Source organism: Daucus carota, chromosome 4 (genome assembly GCF_001625215.2).
Source record: "Daucus carota subsp. sativus chromosome 4, DH1 v3.0, whole genome shotgun sequence".
Taxonomy (NCBI): domain Eukaryota; kingdom Viridiplantae; phylum Streptophyta; class Magnoliopsida; order Apiales; family Apiaceae; genus Daucus; species Daucus carota.
The window spans coordinates 9,363,704-9,386,115 of NC_030384.2; positions in this window are offsets into that span (position 1 = coordinate 9,363,704).

Here is a 22,412-nt window from a genome sequence, read left to right on the forward strand (position 1 = left end):
ACTCAAGTCGTCCAGGACGAACTCGTTAACCATGGTTAGTTGTTGGAAAGCCTATAAATAGAGCTTGATGTTTTCATTTGAAAACAACTACACACTTTGTAAGTGCACACACAATACACATTCTCGAGAGTTAAATTTGAATATCGTTTTTATCGAGAGTTTGTATTAGAGTGATTGTAGTCTCTGCAGCCGACACTTGTGTTGGAATTTGTAGCACCCGAGGATTATTTCTAATACAAAGAATATTCCCCGACTTGCCGGAGTTGTTTATTTACGATTGATTTAACATGGACTGAAACAGAATTATCCGCAATTAAATTAAATCGAAGAAAATTGGTATAGACGTATTCAACCCCCTTCTACGTCTGATTGGACCTAACAATTGGTATCAGAGCGACGCTGATCGATATACAGATCTGAGATCCGTTACCAATATGAAAAGCTAGCTGTCCGTCCAATCGTAATTTTATCTGATAACAATGTGGACACACAAGTTAGGAATCAAAGTACCTCCATTTGACAAAGATGACTACAACAACTGGAAGATGAAGATGTTGCTGTACATCAGAGTTGCTAATCCCATGTACATTGGGATTCTGGAAAATGGTCCGTTTATGCCTATGAAGATTATTCCTGAATCTGTTGAAAATGGTGTTCGTATTCCACAGAAGTCTGTTCCCAAAGAGAAAAGCGAATACACTGAGACTGATAAGGAATATATTGCACATGACCATAATCTGCAACTCATAATTGTTGAATCAATGACCAAGACTATGACACATCTGATACTGAGTCTGAAAACTTCAAAGCAGATGTGGGATACTATAGAGGCATTGATGGAGGGATCTGAAGAAGTCAGGGAAAATAGATACGATATGCTAATTGCCAGATATGAAGCATTTCAGGCAATACCTGGAGAGAACATTTCTCAAATCTATGAAAGGTTCATGTTGCTGTTGAATGAACTCACCCTGCATGGAAAGACTTATCCACAGAAAGAGATTAACAGAAAGTTCTCATTTGTGATGCCACCCCATCTAGTTGTAAAGACTGAGACCATCCGGGAAAGAAGCGACTTCAGAACTATGACTTTGGAAAAGCTGTTTGGAAAACTGAAGACGTTTGAGATGGAACTTGAACAAAGAAAGATCATCTATGGTGGTGGATCATCTGAAGCCAAGAGTATGGCCTTACAAAAGACCACTGCACTTATTGCTGATCAACCATACTTTGGTTATCAACAATTAGTTGAATATGGTATTAATGATCACACTGTTACTCAGAGTAATTGTTCATCCATCAAAGCTGATTATCCTTCTACAAATACTGAGATTGTAGAAGCTGAAATTGATGAAGTTTCTGGTGAACCGGAGGATGAGTTCTATACTCAGGAAGAGCTGGAGCAGCTGGAAGATAAGTCTATGGCTTATATGGCTGCAAGGTTCAAGCATATCAAGTTCAGGAAGAACCCCCGGTACAAGAAAACTTCAGGGAACAAGTTTCAGGGTAGAGGAGGATATTCAGGGTCAGGGTCTTAGAGTACTGGCAGTTACAAATCAAACATGTATGACAAGAGCAAGGTCAGATGCTACAACTGCAATGACTTAGGGCACTTTGCAACAGAATGCAGGAAACCTAAAGCGGCTCCTGTCAAAGAAAGAAGGAACTCATATGATAAGAAGAATTCTTCTGAGGATCTGAAAAAAGAAAATGAAAAGCTGAAAGCTAAGTTGGAAGCAATGGTGGCCAAGCATAAAGGAAGGGCTTACATTGCTGAGGGAAAAAGCTGGGATGACACAGATTCTGATGATGAACCTGTCCAGAGCAATTATGCATTTGCATTAATGGCTGACACTGTCGAGGAATCTCTATCTCAGGTATCTCCTGAAATTTCTGTTGATGACATGACTACTGCTGATTATAAAAAGACTATAAATGAACTAGGTCAAGAGATGTATAACTTGCACACTAGTTTATTAGCTTCAGAATCAGACAACTGTAGTCTCTCTCTAAAGATAGCTAAACTTGAAGAACGAGTAGATGAATTAGCTTTAGAGAAACTCATGAACACTAACCTTAAAGATAGAATTGAATATCTAGAGAATAAGGAGAAGTGTAGTGCAGAAATTGAGGAATCCCTTAGGTCTCAGATTGCTGACCGAGAAACTAAGCTTAGGGCCTATCAGAATTCTGCTTTTCTACAGAAAGAGATCTTGGATAGTCAACGGGTTGATAAGAAGGTTGCTATTGGCCTTGACTATAGTTCTTTGGAAAGTGCTAAAAGAAAGAAGAGAAAAGAGAATGAAGGCATATTTGTTTCAGCAGGAACTGAGAATGCTCCTGAAGGAACAAATGTACCTAAAATTCTAAAGAACACCAAGACCCCTATCTTTAGAAAGGCACAAACAGAACCTCTGATAGAAGAAGACCTTGTCATCAAGGAAGAGTTGAAAAATGAGGAAGTTGTTAAGCCTCAAGTAAAACAGGAATCACATGATGTACCTTCTAATTCCCAAGTCAGAGAAGATTCAGATAAAACTGGATTAGGAAGTACTAGTTCCAACAAAAAGAAGAACAACAGAAATGGCAAGCTAGATCCTAAGAACACCAACTCTAGGAATTCTAATGCTAGAAAGGTTTGTAATAATTGCAATTCTACTAATCATCTTACTCATGCATGTAAAGTGATTAAAGTAGATAATTCTGTTACTAGCATGCCTAATACTGTTAACATGAATGCTGTTCATTTGCCATGTGGTAGAGTAGGTTGCATGCAATGTGCTATGAATATGATGTCTGCATGTTTTACCATGTTAAATGCATCTTTTTCTGCACCATCTACCATGAATATGAATATGCCTGCACCTTCTATTGCCCCTGTGGCAAAGACTGCTAGTCCTTCTAAGAAGAAGGAAACTCCAAACTCCAAGTCTAAAAGCACTTCTGCTAAGACTAAAAAGGAGAAGAGTCTAGTCACCCCTGAACAAGCACATGTTAAAACAGATTCTGTTGATAATCCTGTTTCTACTAAACCACCTGGACCCAAGAGTGTCTGGGTACCAAAGAAAGTTTAATCCATTTGTGAATGCAGGGCACAGGAAAGAAAAGTAAAGTTGTGTGGGTTCTTGATAGTGGTTGTTCAAGACATATGACTGGAGAAAAGTCCCTGCTCACAGATGTGGTGATGAGAACCGGCCCAATTAAAATCTTTGGAGATGACAGCAAAGGATTTACAACGGGATATGGTAAGCTGAAAGTTGGAAATGTCATCATTGAAGATATCTCTCTGGTAGAAGGACTCAAGCACAACTTACTGAGTATCAGTCAGTTCTGTGACAAAGGATACGACGTAATCTTTTAGAAGAAAGTTTGCTTGATCCAGAACCGGAAGAACAAGGATTTTACACTCCGTGGTGTAAGAAAATCAAGTTTGTTTATAGCCGACATAGATTCAGCAAGTAAGGGGGAGGTCAAGTGTTTCTACAGCAAGGCCTCTGCTGATGATAGTTGGTTATGGCATCGGAAGCTCTCACACTTGAACTTTAAGACTATGAACTCTTTAGTCAAAAGAGAACTTGTGAGAGGTCTGCCACAGAAAGAATTCTGTCAAGAAGGACTCTGTGATGCATGTGAAAAAGGGAAGTCAAAGAAAGCATCACACAGGAGCAAAGGCATGACTGACATTGGTTCACCCCTTCAACTGATTCATATGGATCTGTTTGGACCAGTCAACATTCCTTCTATATCAAGGAAAAGATATGCTCTTGTGATCGTCGATGACTACTCAAAATACACATGGGTATTATTCTTACATTCAAAGGATGAAGCAGAACTCGTCATCATTGATCATATTAAGAAGATTGAAAAGGAAGCAAATATGCCAGTAAGGGCAATCAGATCAGATAATGGAACAGAGTTTCGCAATGCTGTTCTTAATGACTTCTGTACTGATAAGGGCATCTCTCGTTAGTATTCAGCTCCAAGGACTCCACAACAAAATGGTGTCGTAGAAAGGAAGAACAGAACCTTGATTGAAGCAGCAAGGACTATGATTAGTCAATCAAGACTTCCAATCTATTTCTGGGCTGAAGTTGTAAGTACTGCTTGCTACACTCAAAATCGTACCCTGATTAACAAGGATTTGGATAAGACTCCTTATGAAGTAATGGCCAACAGAAAACCATCACTGAGTTACTTTCCTGTGTTTGGTGCAAAATGCTTTGTGTTAAAAGAAGAGCATCTGGGAAAGTTTGATGCCAAAGCTGAAGAAGGCATCTTTCTGGGTTATTCTTTAGAGTCTAAGACCTACAGGGTTTATCTGATCAATGACGACAAGCTGATTGAAAGCATCAATGTAAGATTTGATGATACCAAGCTCCCAAGTCTCCAAAAGGAAAATGAATCTGATTCTCTGGAGTTTGAGAATTTAGAAGACATCTATATAGGAGAAGATGTACCTGAAGCTGATGCTAGGGAACCTAATGTAAATAGAGGAAATGCTGATCCTGAACCATCTGGAGGAAGTATTGGCAACAATACAAATGATCATCATGATCACAGTGGTCAAAGTGGAGGATCATCAAATAGAATTAGCATCAGCTCAGGGGGAGCAAGTCAAAGTGGATCTACTAGTCATCACACTCAACACAACTATGATTATGGTGAATCATCAAGATTGAATCTGCCAAGACAAAGGGTATGGAGTAGAGCCCATCCTGTTGAACAAATCATTGGTGATCCAGACACAGGAGTGCAGACTAGAAGAGCAACTCAGAATGAATGCAACTTTGCTGGATTCTTGTCTCAGACAGAACCAAAGAAATTTGAAGAGGCTCTAAGTGATCCAGATTGGGTATCTGCAATGCAGGAAGAACTCAATCAATTTGAAAGGCAGAAAGTATGGAAGCTGGTGCCAAGACCTAAAGGAAAATCTATAGTTGGCACTAGATGGGTTTTTAGAAACAAACTGGATGAAGATGGTATTGTTACGAGGAATAAGGCAAGACTGGTTGCAAAGGGTTATTCACAAGAAGAAGGAATTGATTATGATGAAACCTATGCTCCAGTTGCTAGGCTTGAAGCAATCAGAATGTTCTTAGCATTTGCTGCACACTCCAACTTCAAAGTATATCAGATGGATGTGAAAACTGCATTCCTGAATGGTGATCTGGAAGAGGAAGTCTATGTTGAACAACCCCCTGGGTTTGAAGACAAGGAATTCGAAGACTTCGTATACTTTCTCTTCAAAGCACTCTATGGCCTGAAGCAAGCCCTTCGAACCTGGTATGACACTCTTTCCAAGTTCTTGCTTGAAAATGGTTTCACCAGAGGTATCATCGATAAAACTCTTTTCCATAAAAAGCATAAGGATGATATAATTCTTGTACAAGTATATGTCGATGACATTATATTTGGTTCTACTAATGATCTTTTGTGCGAGAGATTTGCTAAGCTGATGCAGAGCAGGTATGAGATGAGCATGATGGGAGAATTGTCCTTCTTCCTAGGACTTCAAGTTATTCAGAAGCTGACGGTATTTTTATCTGCCAATCTAAATACATCAAGGATCTTCTGAAGAAATATGGAATGGAAGAAGCATCTCCTGCCAAAACCCCTATGCCAACTGCTGTCAAACTTGATCAGGATAAATCTGGTAAGTCAGTTGACATCACGAAGTATCGAGGTATGATTGGCTCTCTCTTGTACCTAACTGCTAGTAGACCAGATATCATGTTCGCAACTTGTTTATGTGCTAGATTCCAGGCTGATCCTAAAGAGTCTCATCTTATAGCTGTTAAGCGTATTTTTAGGTATCTTAAGGGAACCCCCAATCTAGGGATTTGGTACCCTAAAGATACAGGTTTTGATCTAATTGGCTATACAGATTCTGACTTTGCAGGATGTAAGATTGATAGGAAAAGTACTTCAGGAAGCTGTCAGTTTCTTGGACGACGGTTGGTGTCATGGTATAGCAAGAAGCAACACTCCGTGTCTACGTCTACAGCGGAAGCTGAATACATAGCTGCTAGAAGTTGCTGTGCTCAAATCTTGTGGATGAGGAATCAACTACAAGATTATGGACTCATGTTGGATAAAATTCCGATTCTGTGTGATAACACTAGTGCCATTGCCATTGCCAACAATCCTGTTCAACACACCAGGACAAAGCACATTGATATCAGGTATCATTTCCTTCGCGAGCATGTCATGAATGGAACAGTAGAGTTACACTTTGTACCTACTGATCAACAAATTGCAGACATCTTCACTAAACCACTAGACGAATCCACTTTCTCTAGATTGGTTGGTGAACTTGGGATGTTAAATATGTCTAATTAATTAGACAAGAGATAACTGCAATTTGTTCGTAAGTTCACAAGTTTTAAAATGTACATATTTTCAGGACTTGTGAATTTACAAAGAGCGTCCAGTATTTTACATAATTATCTGTTAATTAGTTTTAATTATTTGCCATGATTTATATGATTTGCATGATTTTATGTGATTATGTGATTATTTGCTAAGTGGTAGATATTTAGAATTAATTTTCTTGAATTAATTAAGTGCTTATATTCAGTTAATGAATATTAGTGTTTATTTGATTCGTATTTTAATTATATTTGATTAATGGAGTTGAAGCAATTCAAATTATTTTAATTTAGTTACATTTTATTTAATTTAGTTGTGATATCAATTTGTTAGAACATTTGATTTTAATCAAATACGTTTAAAAAATTGATATGATTTTGAGAGTGTTCGTTTATTATTTGTCCAAGTATATATACATACTGATGTTAACACCTGATAGGCGCAACATTTGACCTGGTCAAATGTTGCGCCCCTGATTAACACATATATATACATATGCAATATACTCTAACTCCTCTCTAATCAGTTGGGCGCCACTGTGCTAGGCGCAACATTTGACTAAGTCAAATGCTGCGCTAGGGTCCTCTTATGTATCTACTGTGGCTTTAGACTTAGTTGTTTAGTCTAAGTCCCAAGTTGCGCCACTTATACACTGTTTGTGTATAAGGGGCAATACAGTAAATTCACATGTTGCGCCTCTCTCGTCCCTCTGTGTGACCCATGGAGGGCAACTTGGTAAATAACCAAGTTGCGCCTCGGTATACTGTGAGTGTATATATGCACGACTTGTGTTTTCTTTTCTCATCTCTCAGCCGTATACACACAAATACATACACACGAACGCACCTCTCCTTTTTCATTCAAACTGCCGAGTTCTTGTTATTTCAATCGAACAAATTACCGACAAAATCTTGCCCATTTTGCGTTTTGAAACTAGTTCTGGAATCCCTGAGTCGAGACCTACACTTTCATATAAGCTTTTTCACGATCCATTACGGTTTTTCGAGAGGTTTTTTCGAGCCTTTTCATATTCTAGGACTGATTTGTTCGTGATCTAAGTGTCAATAATTTGCATAACCGATCCCATAATTCTTAGAATTTCGAGAGGAACAACATACGTTAATTTCATCGAAATCTGAAATTCTTGGAATTAGGGTTTTACGGAGTGTTATTAATTAATTATTTTCGTAACATAAGTGACAATTTGTTCGTAATTATTCAGGAAATGAAATTTATAATCATTTTTAATTCTAATTAAAAATGGCTGCAAATTTTGATATTCTGAAAACAAATTTCACAATTGTTGAGAATAATAATTTAATTACGCAAGCAAATTATCGACGCTGAGTTCGATATATGTCTGAATTTTCATTTGCACGATTTGCTATGACAGAGTCTGTTTATCTTAACAAATCTCTTCTACGAGATTTCTTGTCTTCTTTTTCTGTTGTGAACGCAGGACAGGTACTTGGTCTTACTTGTCAAATTCAGGGACGAACACTGTCAATTACTGAGAACACCCTGAACTCTGCTCTCCAATTACCAACAGAGGACTTTGAAGCAGTTCCTGATAGAGCTGAAAGGGCTAATTTCTTCTTTGCTATCCACTGCCAAAGGGAGCCAACTGGTGATCTTCCATCAAAAATGTATGTCAAGCACTTACCTCGAGAATGAAATTTCTTCTTTAATTCCATCTCTCATGTATTTGCACCAAAGACTGGAGGGTTCCATGGAATCACTACCTTCAACCAGGAAATTGGGATTGCAATAGCACAGAACACAAGGATTAATCTGGGTCATCTGATCATGGGAGCTTTTCAGGAATCTCTAAGGAAGAACAGACATGTACTTCTCTATCCTTGATTCTTCCAGATAGTGCTGAATCAGATGCTGACCCCTGCTGAAAGAGCTGTCTATCCAAATATCGACAATGTCATTTGTTCTTTCATGACCACAAGGGTAATCTCAATGCTGGAGAGTCATCAGAACTACACCAACAATGAACATGTGGTGCTTCCTGAGGCGATGCAAGACTTTCTTAATCTCCAGAACTTGCCTCCACCTCATGTTCAGAATGTTGTTCCTCCTGAGGTTGCTGAAGAGACCCTTGAAGCACAAGCTGAGACAGTCACTGAGCCACTTATTCAAGCCAATATTCCTGAGGCTCAAACTACTCCAGTTGAAAAAGAGGTGATAGTGGAAGATGCTGCAGAAACATCCTCTGACAACAATGCTCAATCTGAAGGAGAGGATTCATTACAGGATAATTCCACTGATTCTGATGATGAAGTGGTTAGTCCTGTTCAAACCACTGTAGCTGCACCTTCTGATGATGCCATGGTGGATATTGATGAGCTTTTCACCAACACCTACAATCCACTGCTTCAGTCAGGTATCCCTTCTGACTCTGACAACTTGTCATTTAGTGCACCTGATTGGGTTCAGAATCTACTGGATTCCAATCAGCTATCACCACCTATCACACATGCCAGTGAATTTGAAAACCCACAAATTCATAACCAAGGCATTTCTTCACAAATCCATGAAGCAGAAACTTCTCAACCCCTCAGCCAACCACTTGTTATTTCTGAGAGAGAGGGAGAAAGTGCCTTAAGTGCACCACACAAGGAGATTGTTTCTGAAACTGCAGCTCTGTCTCCTAGTCAGGAAAGCAGAATAGAACCTGAGACAACTGCAGATATGTCTATTTCTTCACCACCTCAGCCACATGATATTCCAATGCACAGTGAGGTTGCACACACGATTGAAGAATTGACGGTTGCTAACACTTTGTCGTCCATGTCAGGGATAGACACTGTTGTTTCTGATCCTATTCAGGATCAAGTGCCTTCACAGGCTTCTGGGGGAAACTTGGATGAATTGCCAAATTCTCCATCCTTGTCTACCCCCCTGGGAGGAACATTCCCAGATCCCCTAAGGGACTCTTCACCTCTCGAAGGTGAACGACAATCTGTTTCTGAGCCCTTCATATCAGAAAGTGTGCCAGTCTTATGCCAGTTACTGAGGACTTGTCACAAAGTCATTCGCCGTCAAAGGCAGTTGTGGGAAACCAGGGTGCTTCGCCAATTCAAGGATCACATCCTTCGAGCCCTGTGTCTACCTACCCTGAGATTCCAACTCAGGATCCAACTAAGGACTCACTACCTTCGAGTAGTTGGCAACTTGTTTCTTATGACTCAAATTCATCTGACGAGGAAACTGAGGACGAAGGCTCACGAACCTTCATTGCACCTTCTGTGACCTCTCTAGAAGAGGCTAAGAAGATTTCTTCTGCAGGTACATCTATGGATGCTGAAACTTCTTTGAGTGAGAGGGAAACACCTACAGAACTTGCTATACAGAAACCCTCTGACCCACTGAGTGTTCTAGCTTTGAGTGAAACGAGAGAAACACCTACAGAACGAAGAAGTGAGAACCCAACAGCCCAACCTACAATTGAATCTACAATTTCAACTGTATCTGTGACAGAATTTGAAGCTCTGAAGTTTAAAGTTCAACATCTTGAAGCTGAGAATCTTGTTCTACGGGAGGAGTTGGTGGAGATCAAATCTACAATGGAGCAAAGGTTGGCTGCTCTCGAAGCTAAGTTGCTGGCATCTCAACCTTCCAGAGAGGATTACTCAACTGAGGGGAAGAGAGCAGCACAAAAAGCAAGAGGAAAAAGGGTGATCACAGGGGTGTCTGAAGAATTGATTGACTCTGCTCTTAGAGGTCAATTCAGTTACAGTCATGATGAATACATCCCTGAGTTTGTTGATGACAGGGTGATAAGGATGGTTGGTGCTGAGGATGATGATCTGGAAGAAGGAGAAATCCCAGACAATGAAGTCTTTGCTGATGAACTTGCATATCACAATGACATCTTCCCTCCTGAAGAGTTTGAAATTGCAAATCCTCAAGATATTGCTGATGTCTCTAGGGATTTTGCTGAGCAAAGGAGAGCAAGGGAGAAGTTATAAAACCAAAGACGGATTCGTAGGGAAAGGAGACTTGCCAACTTACACAAAGATGGAGATGAATGGGATATTGCCAGGGCTGTGTTTGATTTCCCAGAGGTCACTCAGGAAAATAATGATGACGAAGTAAAAGATATCTTTGACTCCTTCAGAAACAACTACAAGGATCTACATGATTATCACGAGGTGTTAAATGATATCATTTCTACTGTGTCAGTTGCTGTTCTTCCAAGAAGAGGATGGATGGTCAACATATCATTTGAGCTAAAGACCATGGACTCAAACATGTGTCAAGTCAATTTCTCAGAAATCTCTCTCTGACTGAGTTGTTTGTGGTAAGGAATAAGGTCATTTCAACAGGGAAGAAGCACAATGAAGTATTCAGAGATATGGTGGAAGAATGGATCACTAATATTGGACTAGAAATTCATGACAAGCCTTCAGTTATCAAGTATTTCAAGGATGGTATGATTCAGAGTATTGGACTCACTGATGAAGCATTGTCAACTTACAATCCTCGTATACTGAAATATCTGGAAGCTCAAGTCAGAGAAAAGTGCTCAAGGACAAGCAAGGGAAGACTAATTGCTGAACTGCTATATGCTTATCGTCTGAACTTTGCTGCTCTTAGAGACTTGGACTTATCAGCCATCAATCGTCAACCACCATATCCATTGCCTCCACTCAACCCTGAAGTACCTGAGAATCCAAATGCTCCTGTTGTCACTTACAATCCAACATCCATTATATTCAAAAAGAAAAAAGACTCTGAGGCCACTGCTATACCACTTACAGAGATTGGAAAATTCTCCTCCAAAAGAATTATTCGTGCAGTTGCTGCTGTTAAGTGGTCAGTAGTATAAGAAGACAAGAGTGTGCTCAAAGATGTGATTGATCTTCTGGAGATAAGGAAAGCTGTAGAGACTGTTCACAACACTTCTAGGGTTCGTGCTCATCCATCAAGAATCATCATGAAAATTGAAGGAATGGAGCTGAATATCACTTTTAAGAAGCTGAAGAAGATGGTCCATCTACAAACTTTAGAGAAGATGAAGAAAAATCTGGAGCAACCACCACCTGAGAATACACTGGAGCAAGTGGCACTGAGTACCATAACTGCAAGGATTGAAGAGATTGAGAATAAACTCACTCAGAAGAGAGTAGAGGAAGCTGCAAAGAGGAGAGCTGAGCTTAATCTGATGAATGCAAGAGCCAAGAAGCCAAGGAGAGATTAGTTCAGGCTAGAGGAACAATGGCTGCTTGTATTTACTTTTGATTTCTGGAAATTGTAAGATATAATCCAGACTGTACTTAGTATTATTTCCTGTTTAAATTAGTGTGCTTTTTCATTGTGTCAGTTGAGTTATCCTCTTAAAGGATTTGCTTGTCGAACTTTAACAATCAAATAGGGGGAGATTGTAAAGCATAATGTAACGTAAATGTAATTACGATAACTCAACACAACAAAAGACAGGAAACAATACGTAAGTATAATACAGGGATCTACAGGTTGGAGATTCGATACGAACAGACAAAGACAATCAAGATATCTGAGACGAGCATCCGTCCACTGGAAGAAGTTCATTTACATGTTCAAGCCTCAGTGAAGAATAAAGCGTAATCAGTTTATGCTATCCAGATTGCCTGAATATCAAGTATCAAAGACCAGAAGATTCCAGTACATCTATTTTGATTATTTATAATCAAATTTATCGAAGCAACATCTAACCCGGAATGACTGATCAAGTATATTATCAAGCAAAAGAATTCAAGGAATTATTTCAGTTCGAGTCGTTCGTGAACCAGACCAGTGCACAGGACGTCAGGACATACGAAAGTATTCAGTGGATTCGATCAACGAATATTTGATCAAGTCAAATGAGCTATTCCTGAAAGTGGCTTAAAGGAATTAAAATTAAAATATAGATTTATATATATTTATATTTATATGTGATATTAATTGATTATTACTTGAATAAGAAATTAATTCAAGTAATTATCAAATCAATTAATAACTTATAAATATACATACATACATACACACACACACACATATATATATATATATATATATATATATATATATATATATATTATGGAAAGCCTCTCCAGGTCAACTCTCAGTCTTATGAGAGATATCAAGGGAGTCCTGTTCAAACCACTGTAGCTGCACCTTCTGATGATGCCATGGTGGATATTGATGAGCTTTTCACCAACACCTACAATCCACTGCTTCAGTCAGGTATCCCTTCTGACTCTGACAACTTGTCATTTAGTGCACCTGATTGGGTTCAGAATCTACTGGATTCCAATCAGCTATCACCACCTATCACACATGCCAGTGAATTTGAAAACCCACAAATTCATAACCAAGGCATTTCTTCACAAATCCATGAAGCAGAAACTTCTCAACCCCTCAGCCAACCACTTGTTATTTCTGAGAGAGAGGGAGAAAGTGCCTTAAGTGCACCACACAAGGAGATTGTTTCTGAAACTGCAGCTCTGTCTCCTAGTCAGGAAAGCAGAATAGAACCTGAGACAACTGCAGATATGTCTATTTCTTCACCACCTCAGCCACATGATATTCCAATGCACAGTGAGGTTGCACACACGATTGAAGAATTGACGGTTGCTAACACTTTGTCGTCCATGTCAGGGATAGACACTGTTGTTTCTGATCCTATTCAGGATCAAGTGCCTTCACAGGCTTCTGGGGGAAACTTGGATGAATTGCCAAATTCTCCATCCTTGTCTACCCCCCTGGGAGGAACATTCCCAGATCCCCTAAGGGACTCTTCACCTCTCGAAGGTGAACGACAATCTGTTTCTGAGCCCTTCATATCAGAAAGTGTGCCAGTTACTGAGGACTTGTCACAAAGTCATTCGCCGTCAAAGGCAGTTGTGGGAAACCAGGGTGCTTCGCCAATTCAAGGATCACATCCTTCGAGCCCTGTGTCTACCTACCCTGAGATTCCAACTCAGGATCCAACTAAGGACTCACTACCTTCGAGTAGTTGGCAACTTGTTTCTTATGACTCAAATTCATCTGACGAGGAAACTGAGGACGAAGGCTCACGAACCTTCATTGCACCTTCTGTGACCTCTCTAGAAGAGGCTAAGAAGATTTCTTCTGCAGGTACATCTATGGATGCTGAAACTTCTTTGAGTGAGAGGGAAACACCTACAGAACTTGCTATACAGAAACCCTCTGACCCACTGAGTGTTCTAGCTTTGAGTGAAACGAGAGAAACACCTACAGAACGAAGAAGTGAGAACCCAACAGCCCAACCTACAATTGAATCTACAATTTCAACTGTATCTGTGACAGAATTTGAAGCTCTGAAGTTTAAAGTTCAACATCTTGAAGCTGAGAATCTTGTTCTACGGGAGGAGTTGGTGGAGATCAAATCTACAATGGAGCAAAGGTTGGCTGCTCTCGAAGCTAAGTTGCTGGCATCTCAACCTTCCAGAGAGGATTACTCAACTGAGGGGAAGAGAGCAGCACAAAAAGCAAGAGGAAAAAGGGTGATCACAGGGGTGTCTGAAGAATTGATTGACTCTGCTCTTAGAGGTCAATTCAGTTACAGTCATGATGAATACATCCCTGAGTTTGTTGATGACAGGGTGATAAGGATGGTTGGTGCTGAGGATGATGATCTGGAAGAAGGAGAAATCCCAGACAATGAAGTCTTTGCTGATGAACTTGCATATCACAATGACATCTTCCCTCCTGAAGAGTTTGAAATTGCAAATCCTCAAGATATTGCTGATGTCTCTAGGGATTTTGCTGAGCAAAGGAGAGCAAGGGAGAAGTTATAAAACCAAAGACGGATTCGTAGGGAAAGGAGACTTGCCAACTTACACAAAGATGGAGATGAATGGGATATTGCCAGGGCTGTGTTTGATTTCCCAGAGGTCACTCAGGAAAATAATGATGACGAAGTAAAAGATATCTTTGACTCCTTCAGAAACAACTACAAGGATCTACATGATTATCACGAGGTGTTAAATGATATCATTTCTACTGTGTCAGTTGCTGTTCTTCCAAGAAGAGGATGGATGGTCAACATATCATTTGAGCTAAAGACCATGGACTCAAACATGTGTCAAGTCAATTTCTCAGAAATCTCTCTCTGACTGAGTTGTTTGTGGTAAGGAATAAGGTCATTTCAACAGGGAAGAAGCACAATGAAGTATTCAGAGATATGGTGGAAGAATGGATCACTAATATTGGACTAGAAATTCATGACAAGCCTTCAGTTATCAAGTATTTCAAGGATGGTATGATTCAGAGTATTGGACTCACTGATGAAGCATTGTCAACTTACAATCCTCGTATACTGAAATATCTGGAAGCTCAAGTCAGAGAAAAGTGCTCAAGGACAAGCAAGGGAAGACTAATTGCTGAACTGCTATATGCTTATCGTCTGAACTTTGCTGCTCTTAGAGACTTGGACTTATCAGCCATCAATCGTCAACCACCATATCCATTGCCTCCACTCAACCCTGAAGTACCTGAGAATCCAAATGCTCCTGTTGTCACTTACAATCCAACATCCATTATATTCAAAAAGAAAAAAGACTCTGAGGCCACTGCTATACCACTTACAGAGATTGGAAAATTCTCCTCCAAAAGAATTATTCGTGCAGTTGCTGCTGTTAAGTGGTCAGTAGTATAAGAAGACAAGAGTGTGCTCAAAGATGTGATTGATCTTCTGGAGATAAGGAAAGCTGTAGAGACTGTTCACAACACTTCTAGGGTTCGTGCTCATCCATCAAGAATCATCATGAAAATTGAAGGAATGGAGCTGAATATCACTTTTAAGAAGCTGAAGAAGATGGTCCATCTACAAACTTTAGAGAAGATGAAGAAAAATCTGGAGCAACCACCACCTGAGAATACACTGGAGCAAGTGGCACTGAGTACCATAACTGCAAGGATTGAAGAGATTGAGAATAAACTCACTCAGAAGAGAGTAGAGGAAGCTGCAAAGAGGAGAGCTGAGCTTAATCTGATGAATGCAAGAGCCAAGAAGCCAAGGAGAGATTAGTTCAGGCTAGAGGAACAATGGCTGCTTGTATTTACTTTTGATTTCTGGAAATTGTAAGATATAATCCAGACTGTACTTAGTATTATTTCCTGTTTAAATTAGTGTGCTTTTTCATTGTGTCAGTTGAGTTATCCTCTTAAAGGATTTGCTTGTCGAACTTTAACAATCAAATAGGGGGAGATTGTAAAGCATAATGTAACGTAAATGTAATTACGATAACTCAACACAACAAAAGACAGGAAACAATACGTAAGTATAATACAGGGATCTACAGGTTGGAGATTCGATACGAACAGACAAAGACAATCAAGATATCTGAGACGAGCATCCGTCCACTGGAAGAAGTTCATTTACATGTTCAAGCCTCAGTGAAGAATAAAGCGTAATCAGTTTATGCTATCCAGATTGCCTGAATATCAAGTATCAAAGACCAAAAGATTCCAGTACATCTATTTTGATTATTTATAATCAAATTTATCGAAGCAACATCTAACCCGGAATGACTGATCAAGTATATTATCAAGCAAAAGAATTCAAGGAATTATTTCAGTTCGAGTCGTTCGTGAACCAGACCAGTGCACAGGACGTCAGGACATACGAAAGTATTCAGTGGATTCGATCAACGAATATTTGATCAAGTCAAATGAGCTATTCCTGAAAGTGGCTTAAAGGAATTAAAATTAAAATATAGATTTATATATATTTATATTTATATGTGATATTAATTGATTATTACTTGAATAAGAAATTAATTCAAGTAATTATCAAATCAATTAATAACTTATAAATATACATACATACATACACACACACACACACACATATATATATATATATATATATATATATATATATATATATATATATATATATATATATATATATATATATATATTATGGAAAGCCTCTCCAGGTCAACTCTCAGTCTTATGAGAGATATCAAGGGAGATCATTGAAGAATGGCGCAAGTTGGTCTCGACACTTAGATTATTTTTAAGTATCTATTCCTGTGAACACTGGAGAAGGGTTCTTAGCGCAAGGTTTGACTTAGTTAAAACCTGCGCTAAGATATCACTACTGGACTTGGCAATTCTCTCTAACTTCACTCAATGAAGTACTGAAGGCGCAATGTTTGACCAAAGGTCAAAGCGCAAGTTCATCAACTCTGAAATTCTCTAAGTACTCTACACAGTGGACACTCTCTTGGCGCAACTCTTGACTTTAGTCAAGGCGCAGCCCTTGACTAAGTCAAAGCGCAAGTTTGGTTGATTAAAAAGAATCTAAGTCACAGGGAAGCCACATGAGAACACTGTATAAGCGCAAGATTTGACCACGGTTGACTTCCATTGAAGAATGGGTGTATTTGGGGCGCAACTTTCATATATATATATATATATATATATATATATATGTTTATATATATATGTATATGAAAGTGGCGCCACTCCTTGTATGCACCTGAGTTAGATTTATTTTTTATAAATCGAATCTGTCCCGAACGAACTCAAGTCGTCCAGGACGAACTCGTTAACCATGGTTAGTTGTTGGAAAGCCTATAAATAGAGCTTGATGTTTTCATTTGAAAACAACTACACACTTTGTAAGTGCACACACTATACACATTCTCGAGAGTTAAATTAGAATATCGTTTTTATCGAGAGTTTGTATTAGAGTGATTGTAGTCTCTGCAGCCGACACTTGTGTTGGAATTTGTAGCACCCGAGGATTATTTCTAATACAAAGAATATTCCCCGACTTGCTGGAGTTGTTTATTTACGATTGATTTAACATGGACTGAAACAGAATTATCCGCAATTAAATTAAATCGAATAAAATTGGTATAGACGTATTCAACCCCCCCTTCTACGTCTGATTGGACCTAACACACCAAGGACACAACATCAGATCAGAAGTACCATGGCTCTCCACACTTACTCTAAACGCTTCACGGACATAATCTCCAAACGTCAAAGGGGCGACAGGTAAGACATTACAATTTTCTAATTGCAGGTCTCAAGGATGAAGCATATAAGGAGGTGGAACAAAATCCTTGGCTAAAGACAAATGAAGGAGCTGGGGATAACGCAAAGGAAAGAAAACGGGGCGCGCCTTCCCCTAGAAGGGAGCGACATAAGGTGAATACTAATCTTACTATTTTACTAAATATGATTATATATATATGTAATTGTGTACAGGGACACGTCCAACATTCTAGTCCATCCTGGGAACTCCATCTTCACAATACTTTCTTCGTCAATCTTCAACAGTTTCTAGACAGATGATCTTCAACTTTTAACGGCACACCCATACATCTACCAGGTCATACTTCACTCATCCTGCCAACATCTCCATCCATCATAAATGTCAACCGTCAACGGCTTACCCTACATATCTTCCGCCAAAGACCTAGACCATGGACAGAGTTTTAGCTTCATCCAAGTTATCAGTCTTAGAAGCATTTAAAGCAACATATGTTTGGTCAATGATCCAAAAACTACAAAGATGCGGTGCACTCCTACGAATAAACTTTATGGTAAAAGGCTTGTTGTAGAAGCAGAATTTCGAAGAACTCCAACCTGCATCTTCAAAACAAGTCGGAACCGACGGGTAGTAGTTGCTACACCCAAAATCCAACATTAGGCGCGCCTAAACATAGGGAGCGCCCGAATCGTCTATAACTCAAGCGTCTGCCGATCTGAAATCCTTGTCAAAAACAATAGCTCCAGGGCGCGCACACTAAGGCACGCCAAGTCTACAAGCACTTAGAAGATTTTGCGTTATCATGAACCTACTAAAACGTATGGGAGCAATGTCATGACTAGGGGTGTTCGCGGTGCGGGCGGTGCGGTTTTTTCCTAAAACCGCGAACCAACCCGCATATGCGGTTTGGGAAAATTCGTAAACCGCAACCGCACCGCGTGATATAAAAACCGCGTAAACCACACCACAAAATTGCGGTGCGGTGTGGTGCGGTTCATGCGGTTTGCATGGTTTATAAATTCAAAAAACTTATACTTTTGAATGACAATATAAATATAATTTGAAATTATGTGTACTTTTAATTTTATAATACACACACACACACACAAATTTAGAGTTACTCATCAAAAGAAATATAAACTAAAATATGAGTATGATAATGATGAAGATGAAAAGATTTTAACACTAAAAAGTTGTTTTATAGAAAACAAATATAATTATAATATTTAATTTGTCGTCTTAAAACTAACCTTAATTTGTATTGTAAAATTATTAAAATTAAGTTGAGTAACTTGAACATACACATAGGAGATAACATCATAATAAATAATCTATCTATATAATATATATTTATAATTATATGTGATATATTTTTATATATTACAAAATAGTGGTAAGGTGCGGTTTGAACCGCGCTTGTATAATGTCAAACCGCAACCCGCACCGCACCGCGCGGTTTGTTAAAATTTCAACCCGCAACCGCACCACGAAAAAAAAACCGCATTTTGCAGTGTGGTGCGGAGCAGTGCGGGCGGTTTATGCGGTGTGGGCGGTTTGATGAACACCCTTAGTCATGACTGAACAGATCAAAGATAAAACAAGTTCAAAACCAAAAAAGGCATCCTCTCATGAAGGGCTATTATATCAGCAAATACAGCTACATAGGGCGCGCCGTGATATCAAGCCACATCGACATCTAGTTGAAGGATCATCCTGAAGACCAGTCTGATTGGACACATCTATGGCATCTTCATTGGCACGTCTTCACCATCAAGGCGCGTCTCAACTAGGGAAGCAGCTTCAAGATCAATTTTTAGCCTCTTATCTCCTCAGCCTTGGAAGGCCTCTATCAGCTCTGGTCTCATACTCTCCCAAGTTGGACTTGTCTTTCTCAGCAGCGTCTAGTTTTCGCTTCAACTCGTCCTTCTCTTGGTTGGCGGCATCCAGGCTTGTCTTCAATTTCTCCGCATTTGAGGGATTGCAGCTCATGTGAAGAAATGGTTCGGCCAAGGCGCGTCTACATACCTCAGACATCATTCAATCTCAACACCTGAAGCAGTCGAAAAGAGACCTAAAAGAGACCTACGCACTCCATCTACCCAGCCTTCTTGCGCTTGCTAGCCTTGACGGTTGCGCCAAGTTGAAGCTTACAGAGAAAGATTGTCATTTGAAGGGCAGGAGGAGACATATTTTACCTAGGGGGACGCCCTTAGGTGTATATGGGCTCTACTGTTAACATGTCGAAGACTCTACCTTGTAGTCTAAGGAGTTGACCTCTTTGGGAGATAGAGAATGAAGATTAGAGGAGGCCTTGCTCTGTAGTCTGGCGAGTTGTCCTTGTCGGGGAGCTTGTGGAACCTTCTCAAAGACACGCCATGGAAGGCTCTATCTCTGTAGTCTGGAGGGTTGTCCCTGTCGGGGAGTAGATAAGCATCCTTTCATTTGGGGTAAGCCTTGGGTGCTCGAGAGTCTACAAGGCTCAAGGCTAGGCCTCATCGTATTGGGCCCCTTTCAGGTGGAAGACAGCAGAAGGGGAAGCCTAATCCAATTAGGTTTCTTAGGAGAAAGAACTACGTACCGGCTTGATCCCCTATATATATGGGTACATAGGCATATCGTAGGCATGGGTAAATCTTGGGAACGAGAGGCCGGTGAATAGACCCCTAGTTTTCTTCACGATCTTGAACCCTATGCCTACGATCTCAGCCACATCAAAAAACACATCATCACCACCCCCTATTCCGACGAACAATCGCAGCGACAAATCTTGATTCACGCCGAGAACCTCATCTTTGTTAACAAAACCGGATTTCTCCGTTAACAGCGTGCATGTGTACAATATATCAAAAGTGTAGAAATTGATGATATCATGTAAAAATAGGTTGAAACAAACCTTAACCTACGACTTTATTCACATAGGAGTTACTGAAATCCAAATGTAATTTTCTCTTGGACATGAAATTACTTTATTTTACAATACCCATAGACGATGACACAAAACGAAACCTAAATTGCAAAACAATCCACCAACCCCCCCCCCCCCTAAAAAAAAACAAATCGGTTGCAGATGGTACGAAGTACTGTTAGGATTTATGGGTGATCGAATTCATACAATTTAACTAGATGTAATTTACGTAGTTTATTCTAAGTAAAACATATTGTCACATCCAAAGTATGTCTTTGTACTTTCATTAATAACTGTCATGTAAAAAGTATACACTTCGAAGAAGTTCATTCATTTGTTCGTGTATCAAGATGTACAAGAATATGACTGCAAGAATAAAGGAAGAGTTACCATTAATTGTTATAAGACAGCAAGTTGCAGGTCATGACAGATTGATTATCTGAAAGAAAATAAATAAATATTTATCTTATGAAGTTAATTTCAAGTCTTCTTACGAGTTCTTAATCTAGAGTATCGATAAGTTTGAATCTTGAATTCGTTGTTGATTCGAGATCCGAATTCATCAGTGTTGCATTCAACCCCCTTCTGCAATACTTTCAGCCTTCAGGGACCAATAAGTACCTGAAAGGATATCTTCAATATATATTTAATTATATATTTGTTTTGGTATTTATGACGAACATTAAATTTAAATTCACTTAGTAACCCTCCCAAATAGGACATTGATTTATTTGATTAATTAAAAGTGAAAGGTTATCTTGGCAAGTTATTTCAAAATCTTTGAATATTTTCTTGGTACTAAAATAAATCTGTTTTAAGAAAATATTCATTATGCAATAGGCATGCTGTGGAGTTTCATACTTCTACGATTGCCTCTCTTTTCCTATTGCAACATTAAATACATGAGACTGGATGAGGTATCATCTACATATGATATTCTTCAAATCACTCATGTGACATTATTTTTTTAAGTAATTTATTCCATTTTACTTCTTCGGAATAAATTATGTTAAATCTCTCAAAATTAATAAATCATTCACACTCCTATATTGGTATTTTTCTATGGAAGGATTGATCATCTCCTTATTAATATTTGTCTTGAAAATATTAATATCGTCTTTGATTCCCTTTCTGGAATATTTTTCTCGGTCTCTCAAATTCAGTATTTTTCGGAGAAATATATTTTCGATACTTAGAAATCACTTCAAAATTGTCAAATTCATGATTTCTCATGAACATCATTTTTTATAAGTATTTTGGAGCCAAAAAGATCGTCAAAGAGTCTACTTGTTCTGACTAAAGACGAATTATTTCGGTTTTACGAACATCGTTCATTGAAGAATATTTGGGTTTAATACTCTAAAATAGTTCCCTAATCTCAAAAGTGTTTTATCTTTGAGGGAATATATTTGAAGTATTTTTTCAAGTCTATACTTGGGGAAAATCTCGTCTTGGGTTTGTCAAAATAATTTTCATATCGTATTTGGAACCCGAAAACCGTTAAATCGTTCTAATTCCAAATAAAATACTTCCACTTGCCGAAATGACTTGAAACTTGAGATTATCGAATCAAATATTATTTCTAGTGCATGGTGAAAGTTTTGTAATTTTTCGAGAACTTTCATTTTGGTGAGATTTTCCGACCTGTTGACCCGACCTTAGACTGAGCGTTTGACCTATCTAGAGTTGACCAAAAATTACCAAATTTGGCAGGATGTCATTTTCCAATATTCTGAGATTTTTAATATTTTTTTTGGAATTTTTCGAAGTCGTTCGAAAAATCGCATTATTTGGTGTAACGTTTAGCCGTTTTCTCAGTTTGCGTGCCACTTTCTAGAGCCTCTAGTGCTGAGATTTTGTGACAAGATGCTGGTCAACTATGCAATAAATGCTAGTTGAGCACATGAGGGACAATGGATGACAAGTGTGGAACCCACCCACTTTAATTCAAATTAATACGGCATTTTACATTAATTTTAATTCACTAAACCCTCTCATCTTCTCCTATAAATACCGCCATCACCCAACTCTTTTCTTCAAGCTAAGAGCCAAAGAATTGCTGGGATTTTTGAAGTAAACACTCTCTCAATATCTCTCTTCATCTACTTCTCCATTAAAACCTTCTCATTC